The following is a 22,842-nucleotide window of genomic DNA, read 5'->3' on the forward strand; positions in this document are numbered from 1 at the left end:
ATACTCATTCACATTGAAAGATGATATGTGTATAAAATCTGTCATATTTACCTAAAAATATGATAGAAGTTTCTTAATATGTTAACACCTCATAGACTGCTTTTAAAATATGTTAAAAAAGAAAATATTTACACATTGATTATCTGATACACTGAATATGAATGTATTGAAATATAGCAAAGAAGTGGACCCAGTACATAATGGTAAATAGCTGGTATGTTCTAGAGAGCCAAGGTCATCAAAGGACATGATATCATGAACATGCATGAAACACTTAGCAGTTAACTGTTTTAAAATTTTAAAAGGAGAATGCATGAAAATATGTTGGGGTTGCCATCTTAGCCTTGTTTGTAGTTACCTCAGTGTCAAACAGAATAAGGGCCAGTCTCCTGTGTTCCAGAAATTCCTCCTAATGTCCTGTGGAGATGCTTCTTTACCAGAAAGCTTACAAGGGCCAAGGGCAACATAAGTTTAATGAAGAGAAAATGATGTCCCTACAGAATAGCTCAGGAGCTGGGCTAAAAAGGCTCAATTGATAGAATGTTTGCCACTCAAGCATGAAGACCTGAAATCAGTTCCCCAGAAATCACATAAAAACGCCAGGAGCAGCATTACACATCTGCAATTCAGTGCTGAGGGGATTAACTACAGAAGATCCCAAGTCTATCTGGGGGAATAAGTAAGCTCCAAGTGCAGTGAGCAAACCCATTTCAAAGATAGTCAAACTGATGGCATTGGTTCCATTGCTGAAGTCAACACCCACACAACCCCTTGAACATACAGAATAGAGCTGTTGGCTACAGAGAGACTTCAAACCTATGTTCTAGTATCTTTGGTACAGGAAGTTACTCTGAACACTCCCAAAAGGATAACATAAACATCAAGCCAGCCTCAAACCCTTTTTATCTACAATTTTCTCCTGCCTACAACATATGCAATGGTGGCACAAGTCTTGTGGGAGTAACCAACCAAAATCTGATTTGACTTAAGGCCCACTCCACAAGATGGAATCCACACCCAATACAGCTCAGATGACCAAGAACCTGAGTATAGATAGCTCAGAGACTTTGGGGAAAACCAAATAATACTGTTTAGTAAAAGAATGCATCAATAAAGTTGCTATTAGTGCTATTCTGCCATAGTCATAGATCATTGCCTTGCTCAGTCATCATCAGAGAAATTTCCTCCTGCAGCAGATGAAAATAGAGACTCGCATCCAGACATTATGCAGAGAGTGAGAGACCTCGGAATATGCATCCCCACATGGGATGTCTCCATCAAATCCCTCTCCTCAGGCATCAGGGAACCCCTTGGAAGAGGAGTCAGAAAGAGTGTAAAATCAGATGGAGCACACCGAGAAAACAAGGCCCCCTAAATCAACATGGATAAAAGTTTGTATGAACTCACGGAGACTGAAGCAGCGAACACAGGGCCTGCAGGGGTCTCTGCCAGGTCCTCTGCTTACACTATGGCTTCCAGTTTAGTGTGTTTTTTAAGGGATTCCTGAGTGTGTGAATGAGTGGTTCTCTCTTGTGCCTTCTCCTGGGCTCTTTTCCTTCTGTTGTTTGTTTTGTCCAATTCCAATGTGTCATGGTTTCTTTTTGTTTTTGTTTTCTTATCTTACGATATTTTATTTTATTTTATTTTATTTTATTGAGAGAAATGGAGTGATCCAGATGGGAGGGAAAGTGTGGAGACACTTGAAGTAGTAGAGGGATGGGAAATTGTAATCAGATGTATTATGTGAGGAAAAAAGTCTATTTTCAATAAAAGAAAAACAAAAACATAAAAGGTTGAGGGTGATAAAGGAAAACACCCTTTGAATGTAATTGGCCCCCATAATCTCACATGGCCTGGCCTTTTGGAAAGAAGTGTGTCACTGTGAGAAGGCTTTGAGGTTTCTTATGTTCAGGATACCACACATTATCTCAATCGACTTCCTGTTCCCTGAAGATGTATGTAGGACTCTCAGCTCCTTCTCCAGCACCATGGCTGCTGGCATGCTGCCATGTTCCACCATGATGATAATGGACTAAACCTCTGAACTGTAGGTGAGTCACCTTCAATTAAATGTTTTCCTTTATAAGAGATGCTGTGGTCATGGTGTCTCTTCACGGCTGTGGAAACCCTAAGACAATACCCAAAGTAGGCTTCTGGACTACACATACATGTGGACATATGTCTACAACATGCTATCAGACACACATGCGCACAAAAAGTATAAAACTGTTCATAGGCAACTAACATTAACACAAATACAGAAAATCCCAACTGTATAGGAATACAGCAGAAAAGCCAGGCACCAGGCATCATAGCCCTGTGTTTAGATGCTGGCCTTACCATTTCATCCTGGAACAACCCTGAGCCTCACATGGCAAAGGTTTAGTGTCAGCTGATGAGCTATTGGAAAGGACTGGATCTGTGATGTCAGACAATATGATGCATCACTTCTTAGGGTCAATTAATGACTTCAAAAACAGGAAAATTCCAGATCATTTCCACTGAATGTAGGGAAAGCTGAGCCTGTGTCACCAAAGCACAGTGTCCTCTCTTTTACCTTTCTTTTTTTGTGGTAGTACACACTTTTTAAATTTTATTTTTATTTAAATTAGAAATAAGCCTGCTTCACATGTCAATCCCAGCTCCCTCTCCCTTCCCTCCTCCCTCACCCCCCACAAAATCCCCACCCCATCCCCCCTTCCCTACCCAGGTAGGCTGAGGCCCTCCATGGGGGATCGCCAAAGTCTGTCATATCATCCAGGGCAGGGCCTAGACCCCCCACCATGTTTCCAGGCTGAGAGAGCATCCTTCCACTTGGAATGGGCTCCCCGTATTATGCCAGGGATAAATACTGGTCTACTATCAGAGATCCCATAGATTGTCAAGGCCTCCTCACTGACACCCACATTCAGGGGAGTCTGGATCAGTCCCATTAGTCTGGGGTCCATGAGCTCCCCCTTGTTTAGGTCAGCTGTTTCTGTGGGTTTCACCAGCTTGGTATAGACCCCTTTACTCTTCACTTCTCCCTCTTTGCAACTGGATTCCAGAAGTTCAGTTCAGTGTTTAACTGTGGACATCTGCCTCTGCTTACATCAGCCACTGGATGAAGACTCTAGGGTGGCAAATAACATAGTTACCAACCCCATGATCAGGGAAGGGCGTTTAAGGTAGCCTCTCCACTACTGTTTAGATTTCCGGTTGATATCATCCTTGTAGATCTCTAGAATTCTCCCTATTGCCAGATCTCTCCTCAAATCTATAATGGCTCCCTCTATTAGGATATCTCTCATCCTGCTCTGCTCTATTCTCCCAACTCAACTTTCCTGCACCCCCATTTACTCTTCTCCCCTACTCTTCTCCACCTCTCTTTCTACCAACTCCCTCTCCCCTACCCCATGCTCCCAATTTGCTCAGGAGATCCTGTAAGATTTCCCTTCTCCTGGGTACCATGCATGTCTCTCTTAAGGTCCTCCCTGTTTCCCAGACTCTCCGGCAGTAGGATTGCAGGCTGGCAATCCCCTGCTTCATGTCTAAAATCCATATATGAGTGAGTTCATACCATGCTTGTCTTTTTGTGACTGGGTTACCTCACTCATGATGGTTTCTTCTAGTTCCATCCATTTTCCTTCAAATTTCAAGATTCCATTGTTTTGTTTTGTTTTTTTCTGCTGAGTAGTACTCCATTGTTTAAATGTGCCACATTTTCTCTATCCATTCTTCAGTTGAAGGGCATCTAGGTTGCTTCCAGATTCTGGCTATTACAAATAATGCTGCTATGAACACAGTTGAGCAGTTGCACTAGTTGTATGAATGTGCATCGTTTAGGTATATGCCTAAAAGTGGAATTGCTGGATCTCATGGTCAACTGATTCCCATTTTCCTGAGGAAACGCCATACTGATTTCTAAAGTGGCTGTACAAGTTGGCACTTCAGCTGTGGAGGAGCATTCTGCTTTCTCCACATTCTCTCCAGAATAAACTGTCATTGATGTTTGTGATTTTAGTCATTCTGACAGGAGTAAGATGGTATCTCAGAGTTGTTTTGATTTGCATTTCCCTGATGGCTAAGGATGTTGAGCACTTTCCTAAGTGTCTATCGCCCATTTTAGACTCCTCTATTGAGAATTTTATATTTAGTTCTGTACCTCACTTTTTAATTGGATTATTTGATATTTTGAAGACTAGCTTCTTGAGCTCTTTATAAATTTTGGAGATCATCCCTTTGGTGTGGTTGGTGAACAGAGGCAAGAGGGTGACACCTTTTCTGTCTTCCCAAAGTATGGTGGCAACATGAGGCTTACTGTATGAAACAACAACAAATAAGGTTCTAAATTTGTGGAAAAGAACCCTCGAGGTAATATGAGAAAAAGTCTTGTCAGAGAAGATTAAAAATTCCTGTTGCTAAAATGAAATACTTCTAACCCCAAAATATCACATTAAAAAACTGAAACAGAATTATAAACATAAATCAAACATTTCAGAAGAAATGCAGACCCCTGGCAGCATTGTCATGAAAAGGCTAAGGAAATAAAATTGCTGGCAAACACCCTCAGGGCTGGGCCAGAGACAATTGAGGTGAGGCAGAAGATCTGAGCTGTGAGACGGGACACTAGAGTCATCTTAGCTATCCCTTACTTTAAATCTTTCCTAAAATGTTGTGGGTTTATTGGCTACATAAGAGAATTCTTACTGTCAAAGCCTAAAGTGAGATGCAAAATTCACTTGCCAGAATACACCTTGCTTTTCCTTCCTATTACCATACAATTGTGCATATATGTGCACATGCGTGTACAGAAGCTCTGGCCCACCCTCAGAAGACAGAGGTTGACATCAAGATGACTGTTGCTTCTCCAACTGACTCTATTGAACCAGGATTACTCACTGAACCCAGAGGTCACTGATTTTGGTGAGATTAACTGGGCAGTGAGGCCCAGAGATCTGCCTGTCTTTGCCCCTGCTTATCCCTGCCCAGTGCTAGGGTCACAGGCTTACAAACAAACACTCAGCCTTTTATGTGGGTGCTTCATCTCAACCTCAGGTCCTCAAGCAAGCATTTCACCCACTGAGACATCCTCTGCTTTCCCATTTTTAAAGAAAATGGAAGAGGTGCATGTTTTGTATTTGAAGTTGTCCTAACACAGGCACCATCTGATTCAGGGGCTTGGAATAGCACCAGCTTTGGCAGGAGCCACACTGCCAGCCCTGGTACCTCCTTCAGCCCTTCCCTTCCACTGAGTACAAGTCTGTGTACATGCACGCACACACACACACAAAACACACACACACACACACACACACACACACACACACACACACACACTATAGGGGCTCAGTGTCCAAGTCCAATCCCACTAGAAAACAATCATCCACTAAGCACTTCCAGAGGAGGCTCTCTCTGCCTCATCTGCTTAATAGTATCTTCAAAGATCCCAAAAAATACAGACATTTCATAGTTCTCAAAGCAAATCCCTGTGTTTTCCCTTTGGAATTGGTGCTGGAAAATGAGGCTGGAGAGAACTCCCATTCTCTCTCCAAACTCTATGCCCAAAGATGGACAGCCCTAGATTTGGGCATGTGTGTGCTTTTCTGATATTTCTCAGTATCACATATTTATTTCTTAAGGATTAGCTAGGACTATTACTGCTTTCCCCCTTGGCAGTTGGCATAGCATTTTTGAATATGAGGGCTAGCTCTCAGTAAGTGGGTTCCCAAGTCAGTTCCAGCTCAGTTCCTTCAGGTCCTGTGCCCAAAGTGTTGTGTTCTGTCTTCAGCAACAGGTCCTTACCTTCAAGTTCTAAAAGGAAAACAAGGGCAACAGCTATCACCCATGTTGTTTCAAACTCCCATGACTAAAAACTCAAAGGCAGACTTCGCATGCCTGACACTGGAGATTTTGTTAGATGGTCTGTGGCTCCTGAGGAAATATCATCTCCCTGCATGTCATATATATATATATATATATGTGTGTGTGTGTGTGTGTGTGTGTGTGTGTGTGTGTGTGTGTGTGTGTGTGTGTACTGTTACCCACAGTATAAAGGCTGAAAACACATTCAGGCTTTACAGTGATGAGAAAGTTTCATAATCTCAAGACAAAGACTCCTTACCCTAAACATGAAACGGAAAACTGATCTGTTTCACTTTTTTTAATTTTAGAGGCACTCATTGATATATCGATCCCCCCATGCCCTCTCCCTCACATCTTCCCATATTCCCCACCAACCACCTCAAACCACCTCCCACCTCCTCCCCAGAGATAGTGAGGCCCTCCATGGGGCACTGGCAAAGTCTGTCATATCACTTGGGAGAGGGCCTAGACACTCCTTGCTGTATCTGGGCTGCAATACTTTGGGTTCCCAAAGTCCATTTGTGCTCTAGGAATAAACTGTCTCTACTGTTAGAGGTCCCTTAGACCGTCTTGGCTTCCTAGCTGGCATCCACATTCACAGGGCCTGGTTTGGTCCAATGCTATTTCCCCGGCTTTATGACTAGGGTCTCCATGCTCTCACTAGGTCAGGTCAACTGTTTCTGCGGGTTTCTCCAGCACCGTCTTGGCTCCTTTGCTGATCCCTCCTCCCTTTCCACAACTGGATTCCAGGAGTATGGCTCATTGCTTAGCTGTGGGTTCCTCTTTCTGTTTCGAACATCTACTGGCTCTAGGGATGGTAACCAGTTTACACATCAATCTCATTACACGGGAAAGGCATCAATGGCATCTTCTCCACCACTGCCTGCATTCTTAGTTGGGGTCATCCCTGTGGATCCCCTAACATCTCCCCTGTGCCAGACCTCTCTCCAAACCTGCACTGTCTCCCTCTGTCAAGGCATCTCCTTTCTTGCCCTCCTCTATTCCTCCCCTGTCTCAGTCCTCTTGTTCTCCTCCTGCCTTTCCTTTTTCCCTTCCCACCTCCCTCCTTTCCCCTCCTGTGCTCCTACTTTGCTCAGGGGTTCTTGTCCCCCTCCCCTTCTTCGAGGAACTATACAATCTTCTCTTGGGGTCCCCCTTGTTTCCTAGCTTCTCTGGCAGTGTGGATTGTAGACTGGTAATCCTTTGCTCTATGTCTAAAAATCATATATGAGTGAGTATATACCATGTTTGTCTTTTTGTGACTGGGTTACCTCACTCAGAATGGTTTCTTCTAGTTCCATCCATTTGCCTGTGAATTTCAAGATTCCATTGTTTTTTTCTGCTGAGTAGTACTCCATTATGTAAATGTACCACATTTTCTCAATCCATTCTTCAGTTGAGGGGCATCTAGGTTACTTCCAGGTTCTGGCTATTACAAACAATGCTGCTATGAACATGATTGAACATACATCTTTATTGAATGAATGTGCATTCTTTGGGTATATGCCCAAGAGAGGAATTGCTGGATCTTGAGGTAGACTGATTCCCATTTTCCTGAGCAACCGCCATACTGATTTCCAAAGTAGCCTTACAAGTTTGCACTCCCACCTGCAATGGAGGAGTGTTCCCCTTTCCCCACATCCTCTTCAGCATAGACTGTCATTGGTGTTTATTTTACTAAAATTTTTAAATTGCACTCTTCAGATTAAGAAAATAAAAGGACAGAACCAGAAAGATGGCTCAGCAGTTAAAAAATACTTGCTGGCTTGCTGTCAAGTCTGACTACCTACCTGAGTTCAATCCCTGGAGTCCACAAGTGGAAGGAGAGAACCAATTCCCAAAAGTCATTCTCTGACCTCAACATGTACACATGTGTACACACAGAGACACACAGATGCATGTGTATATAAAAACACTAAATAAATCATTGTAATTTTTAACTGAAAGAAAAAAGAATAAAGGACAAGACCAGTCATGATTCACACATGTAATCCCAGCACCTGTGAAGAAAACAAGTCAAAATCCAGAGTTCAAGGTCGTCCTCAGCTCCACAGTGAGCTTGATATCAGTCCGGGCTACAAGATAGGCTATCGAAAAAAGATCATTTTTAAAAGGAATAAAGGAAAGAAAGGAAAAAGAGAGCAAATAAGAGAAGAGAGGGGAAAAGACAAGATTTACCATATATAAATGTGGTAAAGGATTTGATCCCAGGATGTAAAGACAACTACAAAAGCCAATAATAAAGCAAGAAACAACCCAATTCTCAAATTATAAACATTAAAATGTTTTATTTAAAATAAATTATAGAAATAGGCAGTATAAAAAAAAGCTTATCATGGAAATATACTCCCTGACAGCCTCTGTCCCGGCCTTCAGACACCACCGACGACTTCTAATCTCACCCCTAGATGTGTCCTTCTCCTGTCCCATCCAGCCTTCCTTCTCATCTATTGAGTCACCACTTGGACACACTATAATGTATTCTGAGAGCCTGGTGTCAAGACACTCTGGCCTGTGACCCACTCTGTTCTTAATGCCTGACAGGACAGACAGACAGAGTTATGGAAAATAGAGATAAGAAAACTAGCAGTTCCTTAAACACACATTCAAATTATGGACTTAAAAAGATCCATTCTGGGGCCAATGCAATGTCTTAGTAGGCTTTAAAAAAAAGTGCTTACCTAGAGAAATGTCCAGAGAGCCACAAGGATGACTTCAACTAAGAACCTAATAGTGGAGAGGCTACCTTAAATGCCCTTCCCCTATAATGAGATTGATGACTATATTAACCACCATCCTAGAGCCTTCATCCAGTAGCTGATGGAAGCAGAAGCAGAGATTCACAGCTAAGCACTGAGCTGAACTCCTGGAATCCAGTTGTAGAGAGGGAGGAGTGATGAGCAAAGGGGTCAAGACCAGGCTGGAGAAACCCACAGAAACAGCTGACCTAAGCAAGTGGGAGCTCATGGACCCTAGCCAGACAGCTGAGGAACCAGCATAAGACCAAACCAGGCCCCCAAACATGGGTGTCAGTTAGGAGGCCTGGGCAGTCTATGGGGACTCTGGAGTGGAGCCAGTATTTATCCTTAGTGTAGGAATAGACTTTGGGAGCCCACTCCACATGGAGGTATACTCTCTCAGCCTACATACACAGGGGAGGGTCTAGGCCCTCCCCCAAATGACTTCACAGACTTTGATGATTCCCCCCATGGAAAGCCTTACTCTCCCTGGGGAGTGGGATGGGATGAGGGGGCAGGGGAGGATGGGAGCAAGAGGGAACTGGGATTGGTATGTAAAATAAGATTGTTTCTAATTCAAATAAAAAATATTTTTAAAAATGGTGCTTGCCACTAAGCCTGGGGTCCTACCTGATTTCAAGCCACACAATCCGACATGGTGGAAGGAAAATTGTACTTCTGAAAGGTTTTATCTGATCTCCACGTGTGCAGTCAAGTACTCCTATGTGTATGTAGACACACACACACACACACACACACACACACACACACACACAATAAATAAATAAATAAATAAATAAATAAATAAATAAATAAATTCGTTGACAATTTTTAAATTAAAAAAAGCAAACTATTTCTGGCCACCTATTCCAAAGCAAAAGAAAAACATATGTCCACATGTATTTTCACAGGAGTGTCCATGGTGGCCTTATCTCACCGTAGCTCCAAACTGCTCACAACCCAAGTATCCACCAACCTGTGGAACAGATAGAAAAATGCATTGTAAGACAACTGGCATACTCAGTGATTACAGGAAACAGCAAGCAAACAATAAGTCACCAGCACACCAAGCAACACTGAGGACCGAGGAGAGCTTTCTTGAGAGAAGTCATACACCAAAGAACACAGTGGAGTGGTTTAGTTTACAGGAGATTCCAAGACTAGGTATTACAGCAATGACAGAAGGAACTGCAGTTGCCTTGGCATGGGACACAGTTGTCCTGAAAGGAACAAGAGGGGACTATATAGAGTAAAAGAAATACTGTTTACATTGACAAGGTACTGCCCAAACTTCTCAAACTTACACTTGCCATCCATCCATGCATGTGAGTGTATACAAATTATACCATCAAATAAAATTAAAATTGTATCATTTTTGTGGGTTGGTTAATGATCTTTGATTTGCCCACAACTTAATGAAAATTTAAACACACATATGCATACAGCAGGAAATAATTAATTTTATTGATATTTATAAATTCCTTTGTCATTCTCCTAACCACATTTTTGTTCTAGCTGCAAGTTACAGAAGCAAAAAAATTATTAATATCAAATTTATGAAAAGGCTGAGACTGTATCAGTATGGTACATTATTTATAGCACACATATGACAAACAATGCAACTATATAAATTTTCTCTTCAGAAAATCGTGAGGCTACTATTAATCCATTGTTAGAGGGATATATAACTTTAATTTACATAAAACATCACATAAAGCAAGATACCTGCATACCAAATAAGAGCATATTCAAGAAGACATTCAAGGAGTTGGGGTGATGGATCATATGGGTAAGAAACACTTGCTCTATAGCCATGAGGGCCTAAGTTCAAATTCCAGTACCCATGTAAAGAGCTGCCATGCCTGTGCCTATCTGTAACCCCAGCAGTGTGGGAGAGGCTGAGTCAGGAAGGAGCAGAACCCAGGTCAGCCATCCTAGCCAAAACAGCAAGTTTCTGGCTTCTGAGAGACCCTGTCTCAGGGCAATAAGGCAGAAAACAAGAGAAGATACCAGACATCCTGTCCTGGCTTTCACATCAACACAAACTGACACATGAACTCTTGCACTCATGTGCATGCACCACATACTTAAACACACATGAAAAAAATCAAGTATTACACAGAGGTAAAATAAATAGGTATTGATCATCTTTCTGCCCCTGTGTAATAGATACAAAGATGGTTCTCATTCCTGTCTAGACAGCTGAAGTTTTTCTCTCACACTTTTATTGTCTCCGAATACAAATCCTCCAGAATGATTCACATCTCTCAATCTCTACAGACAAAGAGAGGTGAAGCTGTCTCCACAGGTGGGAGGACTCTCCACATCACACCTATGCAGTAACTGTCTTTTCCAATTATTAAGTACCCATGGGTGAGACAGAACTGTAATGTTTTTAAAATACACCAGAATCAATGTGATACATTAAGCCATGTGTGTGCAGAATATCTTATCATTGTTTCAATGTTGACAATACATGCTGCCATCTCATTCAGAGAACTGTAGAACTTTCAGCACTAAGAAATGACCAAACTAAACCCCTTGTCTTCCTTCTTGGAAGAATGCATCTTTATGTCCACCTACACACACACACACACACACACACACACACACACACACACACACACAAACACACACACACACACAATGCAACAAAAATTTTAAAATTTTCTGCAGATAATTTAGGACATTGTTCCTAAAGATGTTATTTTAAAAAGAAGTTAGTGGCATCTTCATTTTTATTATACACTGTCCACTGATGCTCTCCTTCATCTGACAAATACACACTGGAGCTAATATTCCTGCTGTCACCAGAGTTTACTAGAAATCCAGAGAGAGACAGACAGACAGACAGACAGACAGACAGACAGACAGACAGACAGACATCTCACTGATCTTAGTGGAGATACATATGATAGCTTGGCCTTACTGTCAAATTTTACTCCATTAATACTAAAGTGAATGAATTTATATTATTTCTTGGACTCTGAAAATCCTCTGCAATAAAACTTTATTTACATGAGCTGCATAAATAATCTTAACTAATAAAAATAAAGCACGAGTTTGGGAGATGGCTCAGTTGGTAAAGTGCCCACTTTACAAACATGACAACACCCTCCCCAGCACCCACACAAAAGCCATAGTGCCATATAAACTTTCACCAAAGTTTATAACATAGACACAGTTCGCAGCACAGGCATCATGAAGGTATTAGAAAGGCAGTCTAAACTAGTACATCCTTCACGTAACAGGATCCCCATTAATGACTTAACAGCTGGCAAATAAATGTCTGTGTGCACTCATCCTTGATTTTCTCTTTTCCTGGTTCAGGGCCAAGCTTTGTCAGGACTGAGAAGACCAGTGCTTACACACACACACACACACACACACACACACACACACACACACACACACCTGCCAACATACAGGTTTTAAGACCTATACCTAGAAGAAGGGAATCTAAAACAAGTTATTTTCACTTTAATAAGAAACAACACAGTGAGACATGTTCTTCTGAATGCCAATTACTAGAATGAACACGTCCAACTTTTGAAGAACAATACACTCATTCAATTTCACATCATGGAGACTCTAATATCAACTATGCTGAATATTTTGTCTAAAAAAATCACTCTTGGACTGACAAGATAGCTCAGGTAGTAAATGTTCTTGCTGCCAAGATGGTTGACCTGCATTGAATTTCCAGAACCCATGGGGTAGAAAGAGAGAACTAACTGCCACCCTCATTGTCCTCTGATGTCTGACCTCCTACATTGTGCTCGTCACACACACACACACATACCCACGCACACACGCCCATGCACATAAATAAATAAATTAAAAAATGGCTCTAATCACTGTTATCAATTACCCAGAATAGGACTAAAGGCACTAAAATCATTTCGAAATTAACTTTTAACACAAGATATGACTGCCTACTATGCCTACTATGTCAGAGACTGTACTAAGACATGTAGGGTCATTCTTAGGCTATAAATCACGCAAGGTCTCCAGGGCAGGTGAACCCCAGTATACAGCCATGAATGTCATAGATGTGGAAGTTTGCTGGAGTGCTTACCGATTACAAATACAGGGCCTTTGGCTCTTGGTTTTGGTGCTGGCTTTTTTTTCTGTTGCTGCAATAGAGGGCCCTGACAAAACAACTCAAGGGATAAAGACTTATTTTGAACTCACAGTTAAGGGTACAATCCTTCATGTTGAGGAAGCCAAGGCAGCAGGCGCTTGGAGTAGCTAATACCACTGAATTCATAATCAGGAAGCAGGGAGCACTCCGAATGCTAAGCTCATCTGCTACATGTGTGTGGTTTAATATCTCCACCAGGAGATGGTGCTACCCGAGTGATCAAGAGGTAGTTATTGATTCTATAAATAACAATGATCATTGATATTAAACATCACAGTGTCAAAGACAAAGACAGAAGGGCACACAGAAAGGAAGCTGGTACCACAAAGTCTTAGTAATTCTTATGAAAGTGGAGGAATGTGGATATAGTTCCTTACAGCTCTTACTTTCCTTATAGGGTCTCTAAGAAATGAATCTGCTGAGGCCAGGTTACTGGAAGGAACACAGCAGGTATGGTATTAATCGTGAAGCATGTCCCTATAAGAACATTTGGGAGTGGGTACTTAGCCCCACATCTCTTTCCTTTAACACAAATTTCTCCACATATGGCCCCAATTCTCCACCCCCATTTATCCATAAATATATCCTCTGCTGCCACCATCTGGACTTCCATATCCAGTGGAGCTATGTCCCATTTGGCTCCCCTGCTAGAGTGACAGCTGTGTTTCTGAAAGAGCCACAACAACATCCACCATCCCTGTTTTGCACACAATCTTATCCAAAATGCTGCCTTCCAATAATATGGCTTAAGACTCTGCCCATGGCCACCTAATCTTGACCCTGAACTTCTGAACTGTCAGCCTAATAAGCTTTTCCTCTTCTTCATTTAAAATTATGGGTACTTTGTTAACAGAGCTGAACATGTCTTCTCCATACTATACTGTCCGGTGCTGTGCTGACACCTGACTGATGGCCACCATGCTATGCTGTCACTCCACTATGCCACGTCCACAATCTCTGTCTCACTATCTCCAGGCTTCCCACCTCCCACAATTTCTATAGGAATTTTCCCTTCCACAAGCTGACCACTTCTCTTCATCTCCTTTGCTACAGACAACTCTTCCCATCATAATCTACCTGCACAGACCCAACAGCCAGTTCTCCATGTGCAGCAATGGTCAGCTTACTACTACACAGGTGGCTCAGGGCTCAAGGCTCAGGGCTCAGGGCTCAGGGCTCAGGGCTCAGGGCTCAGGACATGACTCAGCAGGTAAAACTACATGGCACACAAGCTTTACCACCTGCGTTTAACCCTGGAAACTCTTGTCATGGGACACATCTATAATCACAGTCCTCCTTCAGTAAAATGGGAGACACCAACAAGAGAATCATCTAGAAGTGTGTGGGCTAGCCTGGAGTAATCAGCACAGCAATGGACACAAGAAAGACCCTGCCTCAGAAACAAGTGGAAGGAGAGAACTCACTCCCAAAAAGTTGCCCTCTGACAGTAATATATTTGCCATGGCATGTGCATGCCAGAACTCAAAAATGCAACAAAATTAATTAATTCTAATAAAGATATAATAGGCTCAGAGCCTGCCCTCATAGTGTTTCTATTTCAAACACAATAGCATCTAAGCCTACAATGGTTTCCACCACAGAGTAAAAACAATACCTACTGCTGGTACCTGTAAGTGGGAAAAAGTTTCACTCCATCCATTATTTTCTGTCCACTCCTTACAGATTCTCCTATCAGCTGGCCCTTCATTCTTTCTGCTTCTTTCTCTAGCAGAGTCTTTTCTGCTTGGACACGTTGGTTGAAATATTTTCTCAAGGCCCAGTCTGTATTGTCTCAGCTCCAGTATTGTCCATTTGGAAAAGACCCCTGTGACTCCCTAAGCCTTTCTTCATTGCTGTCCAGCCTATTTTGATATGTCCAACAGTCCAGCATACCAAGCACTGTGAAGAAAGGGCCATCCTCCCCCTATTCACCACTAGCTATAATGTTAGATGTGAGCTAACCCTGAGGGATGCCTCCCTGAACTCAAGAGGGGAACTCCTCAAATAAAGGGGTGGAGGCTGGTAGAGTTCGGAGTTGGGCATGAGTACCAGCCTATCCCCAGAAAATCCCCCTGTACTATTTCTATAGTAGAGTCTTGGCAGCACCTTGTCTGCCCTCACTCATGAAAAGGCTTCCATATGTTCCAGAATTCTTTACCTGTTTAAATTAGTCAAAGTTCCAACCTATATAGTTTGCTACTGAGAACTCTGACCACTCATACTCTTTAGTGTCTGAAATTATTCTACCTGTGAATTGTTTGTACTGGTTATCTACTAGTTATCTATCAGTTATCTCCTGACTTGTCTCAGGAAGAAAATTTGTCGTATCCCAGAAAATAGTAGTTTCTCAATAAAGATCAATTGATTGGCTAATTAATTGATTGACTGAAATAGCTAAGAAGCATCTTATATTTTATGCACTTCCTGATATCCCTTAAGACATCCATGTGGATTTTCTAAGACACCAATTTATATTTAAATCTGGAAAAAGCAAGAAAACTTTTGAAAGGGTTCTTAGGTGGTGAGGAAACCGATGCCAAGACCAAAGCTATCTGTCTCTGATTCATCTGTTTGAAACGAGGCCAGAAGCATCTAAAGTGAACTCTAAATCTGGAATCTGGAAGTTATCTAACATTTTTCAAGCACAAACCACTCAACATTAATCTCCCTGGATTGCACTCTGCAAGGAGTCCGGCTGAGGCTGCTTGAAAAGTATGCTGTTGGAGAAAAAAGTTCCATGGTGGCAAAGATCCCACAGATTGGTGTTCAGAGTGCTGTCAAGAATCCAGAGGCCTGCTCTTCCTCCCTAGTGAAAGATACCAGGATTTGATTTGGGGAGAGTGGTGCAACCACCAAATTATCTAAGAGTACCCAGCATGCAGATTCCAGAACCCTTTTTCTATCTACCCAGCATGGTGCATTAACAGTCGCCACCCAGACAACCAGAGGTAGGAACTGTGCCCTGGTTCCTGGTAGGTGAAATAACACATGCTGCCTTGAAGAGAGTAGGAAATGAGATTATCAAGCACCATTGAGGCTATCAGATAACCCTTCTGGGATAACACACATCTCTTGTACAGAAACTGCAAGAGCCAGTCAACTTTACACAAGGCCAGACACAATGTCAAAACTTAATAAGAAAGCTCCCTGATTGCAGTTTTTTTCACTTTTTTATTAGAAACAAGCTTCTTTTACATGTCAATCTCAGTTCCCTCTCCCTCCCCTCTTCCCCTGCCCCAACCCATCCCTTATCTCAACCCCTTTCTGCTCCCCAGGGAGGGTGAGGCCTTCCATGGGAGATCTTCAAAGTCTGTCATATCATTTGGAGCAGGGCCTAGACCCGCTCCCGTGTTTCTATGATGAGAGACTATTCCTCTATGTAGAGGGGGGCTCCCAAAGTCCATTAATATACTAGGGATAAATACTGATCCACTACCAGAGGCCCCATAGATTGCCTAGACCTCCAAACTGACATCCTCACTCAGGGGGTCTGGAACAGCCCCATGCTGGTTTCCCAGCTATCAGTCTGGGGCCCATGAGCTCCCCCTTGTTTAGGTCAGCTATCCCTGTGGGTTTCTCCAGCCTGGCCTTGACCCCTTTGCTCATGACTCCTCCCTCTCTGCAACTGGATTCCAGAGTTCAGCTCAGTGTTTTAGCTGTGGGTGTCTGCCTCTGCTTCCATCCACTCCTGGATGGAGGCTCTTAGATAGCATATAAGATTGAAATGTGCAGAGCTGTTCATGTTGTCCTACTGGGGACAACCTACCGGTGTCAATATCCCTTTCAACGGCACGGTGAAATATGTGGCCACTGCCCTCTGAACAGCACACTTCTGGAAACATCTATGAGTGTTTCACCAGCAGTGAATGCTGGCTAGTAAGACCAGAAATTCATTTCTGATTTCTGTGAAAATCTTTACTCCAGATTAAGGTCTGGATGTAGTACACACTGCAAGACCTTGAAGGAGGAAACAGAGAACAGCGGGTGTGAAGCAAACTTGCTCTCTCCTGGTTATCACCATGCATGAGTTTAGTAACAGAGAACACTCCCACACCCCAGGGGCATGAAACAAGTTCATTGCTTTCAGATGGGCAGTAGTCAGGGATAGCCAAAGCCCATCCAGGCCCCTGAGGTTCAGGTGAGTGTTCCAGAGTGGAAGGACTTTATTCTGTCCTATTGTTACCACAGCTGATGAGTCTTGAAAGTGAGGCTCTATGGATTTTATGTCACGGATAGCACAAAACTAAAGCATCAAAGGCCACTCTGTTTTCTAGAAAACACTATTGTATAGACCAGCTTGTTGGACAGTCCCTGCTTATCCCAGGGTGCTACCTCCCCACAGTGTTCTCCAGTTATTTCTGGAAAGTTCATGCAAACAGGCAGGGAGAGCCAAGTCAGTTCACAACCTCCAAGAGGCACAACCTTCAGGAGGAGGCACAACCTTCAGGAGTACACAACTCCAGTAGTAATGGAAACGACATAACAAGCATCTGAGTGGCCCATGTGTCAAGAAGCATTATCTCTGATGCATGGTCTTCCAGGCACATCCAGTGTGACCTGGCAGGAACTGATTCACCTATCTCCTGTCTGCACCTCACCAAACAAAAAAAAAAAAAAAAAAAAAAAAAAAAGCATGGTGGTTACAATGGGTAACACCAAGATCTCATCCAACACTAAATTTCAATGGCACTCTGTAGTCCTGATTGAAAGTCTCCTATGTCAAGTCATCCTCAAGCTGACAAAGTTCTCGAGGAACAGAAGAAAAAATAAAACTGCCAGTGAAGTCTCTTACCCTTTTAGGAAGAAAAAATAACATTTCCAAAAATAAGGCGTTCCCTTAAATAGTTATCTGGCTGTCTTATGCATGGCTGGAATTGTCACTTGAGAATAAATGTACGAGTCAATCAAGAGGCTTCATAGATATTCTGAGCTCTGCTTCCCACCACCTCTGCAAGGCATTCATTATATGGAGAACAGAAAGCATGACAGTCTCTATGCCTTTGTGAGAAGATAATTGCACAGTGCCTGGCTGTGTTAGTTTGAGTTAAGGGACGTCAACAATTTAACAACAAATTCTGGCCAAAAACAATTCTGAGTCTCCTTAGAAGCCATATTCCCTCTGCAAAGGGAATCACACCAGCCTGTAGGGGCTTGGCTCAAGCTACACACTGATGACATCTGAGAAGAATGGAAAGTTCAAAAGGAAGGAAGGAAAAAGAAAGAGAGGGCAAAAGAGAAAGAAAGAAATGAAAAAGAGGGAGAGAGAGAAAGTAAGAGAGAGAGAGAGAGAGAGAGAGAGAGAGAGAGAGAGAGAAGGAAGGACGGAAGGAAGGAAGGAAGGAAGGAAGGAAGGAAGGAAGGAAGGAAGGAAGGAAGGAAGGAAAAAGGGACTGGAGAGATGGCTCAGAGGTTAAGAGCACTAGCTGCTCTTCCAAAGGTTCTGAGTTCAGTTCCCAGAAACCACATGGTGGCTCACAGCCATCTGTAATGATATCTGGTGCCCTCTTCTGGCATCTATGCAGAATACTGCATACAGAATGAGAGAGAGAGAGAGAGAGAGAGAGAGAGAGAGAGAGAGAGAGAGAGAGAGAAGCCACACCAGCTAAGGAACATAAGGAACAGTGAGCAGGACTGACTGCTCAGGACTCCACCTCTAGAACCATTTGCACCAGGACCCCAATAACTAGCCACCTGAGCCAGCCTGCAAGATTTGCATAAGAGCCCCACATAAATGCTTACCCATCTCCTGCAGCCTCTACCTTTCAGAATACAACCTGCCACCTGCTAAGACTTAGAAGTGTGAACTCATGCAACATCCAATCACACTCTTGGCAAAGTGACCGAGCAGTGGGCTCTAGTTACATTGTGCCTGCAGGGTCGTGTTAATTCTATTCCTCACAATATACACAGTCTCCCAAGTGGACCAACGGCGATGGTTAACTAGTGGACAGCTGTAAAACCTGGACCCATCTCTAGCCTCCTTTATTACAGCCGGGACTTAACTCAAGAAAGGATTTGACAACTAACGAACTCAGTAACATTCTTGCTACTAACAGCTGATGTGTCACACACAGGGACATGTGTGCAGTCTGCTCTAGGGGCTCCCCACCCAGGGCGCAGCTCCCCAGCAGCTTGTGAAACATGTCTCTGCAGCAGTGCTCAACTCCATGAATCTCTGTTGATGCTCACAGATCAGCCCATCTCCATTGTTTCATAGCAGGGATTTAACTGAAACTGCAGAGTGACTGAACTTCTTAAGTGCACTCATTAGTTAGTCCGTGATACTCATCGACCACCCACTCTCAAAAGGCACAGTGTTTGTCAAGTAGATGGGACCCACCCAGATTTCAAGGTGTCACATGGCGCCTCAACTCTCTGAAAGGAACGTGTACCATACAACATAAAGCAGTCAAATAACATATTTATCTTTCTTCCATGGGCAATTAAAAGGAAGCCAAACATGCTGGAAAATGGAGGCCTTGGAACTGGAGGTAATTTATTCAGACTTCCTACTCTCTAAGGATAACAAAAGGTAGTAAATCCTAAACCAAGCACAGTTGGCAGCAGGGAGCCTTTCACAATTTATTTTGTTCTAGATTAGCAATGATTAAATCGTGCAGTGATTCACTTTAAAATGCCGTGGTTTTCTGCACTGTGGAAACTATGTTTAAAACATTAGTTTTCTCTTTCAGGGTAAAACAAAGCTGTGTAATGCTGTCATTTTTTCCCCACAATAGTTCTTAGATGTTTCTTCTCTTCCACAGCTGAGAAAAAAATTTCTTGTCCAAAACTCGATTTCTGCATCCATAAAACAAGTAAATTTATTCTCTGTTTTGGAGGAGAATTTTCATGATGTCCCACACTAGGTGGCTTTTCATGAACTAACCAGGGTCTTATCAAAGTGTCATCTGCATACATAGCTAGAACTTTCAGTATTAAACCTAGCACAAACCTTCCTTCCCTGCCCTCCTCATCCTATTCCCTTTTGTCCTATTTCTCAGTGTTAACATTGGGATGTCATGCCCCATTTAATGGCTGAAAAGAGAGTGCAAAAAGAACAATCAAGCTTGTGTGCAGCCTAGCTCATGCTGAAAGGGCCCCAGCACTGGGCCAAGGTCTGTGTGGGGATGTTTTCTCAGTCCTCCCTAGTGGAGTTCATTCTTGTCTGATGCTACTCCTCAAAGATCATTTACAGCTAGCAAGATTTCAAATACAGCCTCTAGATGAATGTCAGTGTAATTAAATTTGTTTCAGTTTGATAAACCCAAGGATAAGCAAGTTCAACACTATAAAATGAAACAATATTCAAACACTAAACACCATCCATATCGTGTATATACATTAGGCACAAGATGTGTTTCTATGTGATGCTCTCCACAGACTTTTGACATCCTTGGCTCCAATACACAAGGACCTCGACCATCATTCATTTTCTCCTCCAGTCCTGTGAGACTGGGCACACTTCTCCCTCTAAAACTGAATTCAGTTATTTGTCCCACTCATGTAACTTCCTCTAACTCAAGGCAATTAGGAGAGTGACACTCTCTTTCCTCAACAATGATGAATTATTTTCATACACTGGAATGAGGCAAAAAGACTGAAGATACAAGTCTGTGGCTAGCCCCTCTCTGACAGGGAGGCCCCTGACAGGCTCTCTGGAGCCTCATTCAGGACAGCCAGGTGTCAAGCAGAAACCTCTCTGCCGTCTGCCTTTTCAGATGCCTCTTCTCTGTCCCTTTGCCATTGTTTTCTCCATTTGACAAGTTAGGCCTAAATGAGTGGGAAGGGAGACCCATTTCTCTACCATCCCTCTGTTCTCTCCATCAACCTCCACGCCCACAGGAAATAGGGGCAGCTTTCCCTTGCTGTCCCACCACTACCTTCTTCCTCCTGATGCAAGATCTTTTCTGTCACAAGTAGTCTAGGGTTTCCTTCTGAGCACCCCACATCACCAGAGGGGGTAGGGTGAGCAGAAGACAGAGAACCACAGCGAGGCACACAAGCATGTCCTTCCCACCTATTTCTTTTTCTTGTTATGCTGAATCTAAGAATGCCTAAGGATAAGGGGAGACATTTAGGAAGAGGTATTTAAATACTTCTAGATAGACTATGTAAACACACACACACACACACACACACACACACATACACACACACAAGATGGTCTTGTGATTTAGAGATTGGCTCTAGGTAATGTTTCTTGATATGACACAGATCATCATGCAGTGGATGGAACTAGCTCTGAGACCCTAATCATGATTTTTTCTTTTTCCATCAGCAGAAACCAGCAGAACCTTCATAATAGGGAAGGAATCAGACTGTGACAAGAGAGCTTCATTCCATCCCCTTAATAGTATTTGTTGTAATTTAAGAAAAGCAGCATTGGAGAGAAAGACGCCACACAACAGGTTTCAAACAAAGGGTTTTTTTTAATTAGGGGAAGGGATCATAAAAAGGGGAACGGGGAGTGGAGAGACTGGCCTCTGGGGACAGAAGCAGCAGGAGAGATGAAAGAGAGGCAGAGAGAGAGAGAGAGAGAGAGAGAGAGAGAGAGAGAGAGAGAGAAACAGATAGACAGAGAGGGGGAGAGAAAAAAAGAGGAGGGATGTGGGCAGGGCCCTTTTAAAAGGGAACATAGTGAATGTGCACAGGTGGTGCTCTTGGTGGCTGCAGCTGAGGGCATAGCCTGTCAGAACCCCAAGGACAGGGTGATGGGGGAAGTACTTCTGTGTATATTTATCTTATCTTATTGATTGTTGAATAAAATACTGTTTGGCCAATGAGAGAGCAAGTTAGACAGGACTAGGAGTCAAAGAGGATTCTGGGAAATGTAGTAGAGAAGTGGTGATCCAGGCAGGAAGTGACATAGCAAGGAGACTCATATTTAAAGAAGGAGAAACAGAAAGCGTCCCTCTTTTTCCCTCTGTTCCTGCTCCAGTGGCACAATGTGATCCACCAGCAAGGAGGGATGACAATAAGGTGTACGATAAGATGTCTTATAAAATATATAGGTTTATGTTAGTTAAGACTGAGTTAACAGATGAGAATCCTAGTCATTGGCCAAGCAGCATTGTACCTAATACAAGTTTCTGTGTATTCATTTGGGCCCTAACTCAGGTGGGCGGCTGGCGTAAAAGGCACATGTGGCAGTGGGGCTCAGCAGCTTTTGGCAGAAAGATTTATCATAAAACAGGGCAGTACGGATGCCTAGATACTAGCAGTATTCTCATGACATCATTAGTGAAAGGCATGCAAATGTGTATGTCAGAAGCCAATAGAAACACACAGTGTTTTTATGGACTGGCAAGATGGCTCAGTAACTAAAGAAACTTGCTACCAGGCCTGACCTGAGTTCAGTTTGAGTAACCTGAATGGTAGAAGGAAAATCAACACCCACCAGTTGTCCTTAGGCCTCATGTATATACACAAAAAATAATGATGATGATGATAATAATACATTTAAAATGTAAAAACTGTATTTAAATTAATATCCAATAAAGGATACTTATTTCTTAATTTAGATTATGACTTTAATCACTCTCAAAAAAATGTTGTGGCCTTTTATTATGCAGTCAATGTTACTAATAGTCAAGCACATGACTTGGCACACTTCAATCTGGCAATGTCAGCTAAGACTCAGCTCTCTAGTGCAAGAGCTATAAGTGTATGGTAAGGCTGACTCAGAAAAGCCATTGTCTCTGGATTTGCTGCACATCATTGCAAAATGTGTTGCTGAAGACAGAGTCTGTGCAGGAGAAAGTCTTAGGTAGGAAGTCTATGGACCATATGCCAGCCCTCAAGTCATCTTAAACATATCCTATGTGCAAAGCATGCAATAAGAGTATGTTATTGGAGAAACCCACAGAAGCAGGAGACCTGAAAAAGGGGGAGCTCATGGACCCCAGTCTAAAGTAGGGAAACCAGCATAGGACTGTTCCAGACCCCCTGAACGTTGGTGTCAGTTAGGAGGCCTGGGCAATCTATGGGGCCTCTGGTAGTGGATCAGTATTTATCCCTATTGTATGAATGGACTTTGTGAGCCCACTCCACATAGAGGGATACTCTCTCAGCCTAGACACACAGGAGAGGGCCTAGGCCCTGCTCCAAATGTTGACA

This window comes from Cricetulus griseus, chromosome 2, assembly GCF_003668045.3.
Source record: "Cricetulus griseus strain 17A/GY chromosome 2, alternate assembly CriGri-PICRH-1.0, whole genome shotgun sequence".
NCBI classification, from domain to species: Eukaryota; Metazoa; Chordata; class Mammalia; order Rodentia; family Cricetidae; genus Cricetulus; species Cricetulus griseus.